Consider the following 2,112-nt stretch of genomic DNA (forward strand, 5'->3'; position numbering starts at 1 on the left):
TTATTACTGCTTGCTGTGTGCTCCACAATATCTGTGAGAGTAAGGGGGAGACATTTATGGCGGGGTGGGAGGTTGAGGCAAATCGCCTGGCTGCTGGTTACGTGCAGCCAGACACCAGGGCGGTTAGAAGAGCACAGGAGGGCGCGGTACGCATCAGAGAAGCTTTGAAAACCAGTTTCATGACTGGCCAGGCTACGGTGTGAAAGTTCTGTTTGTTTCTCCTTGATGAAACCCCCCGCCCCTTGGTTCACTCTACTTCCCTGTAAGCTAACCACCCGCCCCTCCTCCCTTCAATCACCGCTTGCAGAGGCAATAAAGTCATTGTTGCTTCACATTCATGCATTCTTTATTCATTCATCACACAAATAGGGGGATGACTACCAAGGTAGCCCAGGAGGGGTGGTGGAGGAGGGAAGGAAAATGCCACACAGCACTTTAAGCACAGCACTTTAAAAGTTTGCAACTTTAAAATTTATTGAATGACAGCCTTCTTTTTTTTGGGCAATCCTCTGTGGTGGAGTGGCTGGTTGGCCGGAGGCCCCCCCACCGCGTTCTTGGGCGTCTGGGTGTGGAGGCTATGGAACTTGGGGAGGAGGGCGGTTGGTTACAGAGGGGCTGCAGTGGCAGTCTGTGCTCCAGCTGCCTTTGCTGCAGCTCAACCATACACTGGAGCATACTGGTTTGGTCCTGCAGCAGCCTCAGCATTGAATCCTGCCTCCTCTCATCACGCTGCCGCCACATTTGAGCTTCAGCCCTGTCTTCAGCCCGCCACTTACTCTCTTCAGCCCGCCACCTCTCCTCCCGGTCATTTTGTGCTTTCCTGCACTCTGACATTATTTGCCTCCACGCATTCGTCTGTGCTCTGTCAGTGTGGGAGGACAGCATGAGCTCGGAGAACATTTCATCGCGAGTGCGTTTTTTTTTCTTTCTAAGCTTCACTAGCCTTTGGGAAGGAGAAGATCCTGTGATCATTGAAACACATGCAGCTGGTGGAGAAAAAAAAAGGGACAGCGGTATTTAAAAAGACACATTTTATAAAACAGTGGCTACACTCTTTCAGGGTAAACCTTGCTGTTAACATTACATACATAGCACATGTGCTTTCGTTACAAGGTCGCATTTTGCCTCCTCCCACCGCGTGACTACCCCCTCAACCTTCCCCCCTCCCTGTGGCTAACAGCGGGGAACATTTCTGTTTAGCCACAGGCAAACAGCCCAGCAGGAATGGGCTCCTCTGAGTGTCCTCTGAAGAAAAGCACTCTATTTCAACCAGGTGACCATGAATTATATCTCACTCTCCTGAGGATAACACAGAGAGATAAAGAACGGATGTTGTTTGAATGCCAGCAAACATACACTGCAATGCTTTGTTCTACAATGATTCCCGAGTACGTGTTACTGGCCTGGAGTGGTAAAGTGTCCTACCATGAAGGACGCAATAAGGCTGCCCTCCCCAGAAACCTTTTGCAAAGGCTTTAGGACTACATCTAGGAGAACCGCAAATGCCAGGGCAAAGTAATCCTTTCACATGCTTGCTTTTAAACCATGTACAGTATTTTAAAAGGTACACTCACCAGCGGTCCCTTCTCCGCCTGCTGGGTCCAGGAGGCAGCCTTGGGTGGGTTCGGGGGGTACTGGCTCCAGGTCTAGGGTGAGAAACAGTTCCTGGCTGTCGGGAAAACTGGTTTCTCCGCTTGCTTGCTGTGAGCTATCTACAACCTCCTCCTCATCATCATCTTCTTCGTCCCCAAAACCTGCTTCCGTATTGCCTCCATCTCCATTGAAGGAGTCAAACAACACGGCTGGGGTAGTGGTGGCTGAACCCCCTAAAATGGCATGCAGCTCATCATAGAAGCGGCATGTTTGGGACTCTGACCCAGAGCAGCTGTTCGCCTCTCTGGTTTTCTGGTAGGCTTGCCTCAGCTCCTTCAGTTTCACGCAGCACTGCTTCGGGTCCCTGTTATGGCCTCTGTCCTTCATGCCCTGGGAGATTTTCACAAAGGTTTTGGCATTTCGAAAACTGGAACGGAGTTCTGATAGCACGGATTCCTCTCCCCAAACAGCGATCAGATCCCGTACCTCCCGTTCGGTCCATGCTGGAGCTCTTTTGCG

General features: G+C 50.9%; 1 long non-coding RNA gene across 1 annotated transcript; it reads right to left on the bottom strand.

Annotated features, from left to right (window-relative positions):
• Nucleotides 1-448: 448 nt before the first annotated feature.
• LOC142071386 (uncharacterized) lies at nucleotides 449-1,868 on the bottom strand. Its single transcript, XR_012667419.1, has 2 exons — nucleotides 1,575-1,868; nucleotides 449-986 (listed from the first exon to the last, which is right to left on the bottom strand). It is a non-coding gene; the product is annotated as an uncharacterized LOC142071386 (long non-coding RNA).
• Between the last annotated feature and the right edge of the window lie 244 nt (nucleotides 1,869-2,112).

The sequence above is a fragment of the Caretta caretta genome, chromosome 3 (assembly GCF_965140235.1).
Source record: "Caretta caretta isolate rCarCar2 chromosome 3, rCarCar1.hap1, whole genome shotgun sequence".
Lineage (NCBI taxonomy): Eukaryota > Metazoa > Chordata > Testudines > Cheloniidae > Caretta > Caretta caretta.